At 36.4% G+C, this 714-nt stretch overlaps 1 long non-coding RNA gene across 1 annotated transcript in view; it reads left to right on the top strand.

Annotated features, from left to right (window-relative positions):
- Positions 1–501, top strand: part of LOC120069325 — an 11138-nt gene extending 10637 nt beyond the window's left edge. Inside the window, exon 6 of the long non-coding RNA XR_005479504.1 lies at positions 362–501. This is a non-coding gene — a long non-coding RNA (uncharacterized LOC120069325). The remainder of the gene's footprint in view (positions 1–361) is intronic.
- The last annotated feature ends 213 nt before the right edge of the window (positions 502–714 follow it).

Here is a 714-nt window from a genome sequence, read left to right on the forward strand (position 1 = left end):
TATCTATGCTTAGCCTTGAGGCAGCTCTGCGTGCACGTACGACCTTGTGATTTGGTTTACACCGCGGGGGGCATTCTTTGTCTAGAGTATCCCGTCGTTGTAAATGAGTATTTGGGTACAGAGTTGGTGTGGGTTTTTTATAACGGCTGAATGCTTTATAATGTGCTTATGAGAGTTGATCATGGCACTTTTTTACTAGCACGTGTTTGAGATGTTGAATCTTTTATACTTTGTTCAATGGTTTATTGAATGATTTGATAAAGTTTATTGATGACTTAGGAAGCGATAACTTATGTTTATATTAAACTACCACTCACTGGGCTTTAGCTCATGCTTTCCATGTTTTATGTTTTTCCTCCAGCCTCAGGTAGCACAAGTTCTTGGTGCCTACTGAGCCGTCAAACGCCACTAGTGTTGTTAAACATCTGTTGTATTGTTTGTGCATGTATTTGAAAGTATTCCAGAATAGCTAAAACTTGTGAGTTACATGTCATGGGAGGTTTTGTTCAAAATAATCTTTTCTGTTGGTTTATAAATCTCTTTAAACAGTATTGTGATTTAAATTGAATCAAATTCCTAAACTCTGTCAATTAACATAGATTATTTTTGAAAATTGGTTTGGAAGTTTGGGTTTGATCTTAAGTACAGGATATGTTAAGAGTTTGGACGTTAGATGTCATAGAGAGAAGTGATGTTTAACGTCTTCACGCTTGG

This window comes from Benincasa hispida, unplaced genomic scaffold, assembly GCF_009727055.1.
Source record: "Benincasa hispida cultivar B227 unplaced genomic scaffold, ASM972705v1 Contig316, whole genome shotgun sequence".
Lineage (NCBI taxonomy): Eukaryota > Viridiplantae > Streptophyta > Magnoliopsida > Cucurbitales > Cucurbitaceae > Benincasa > Benincasa hispida.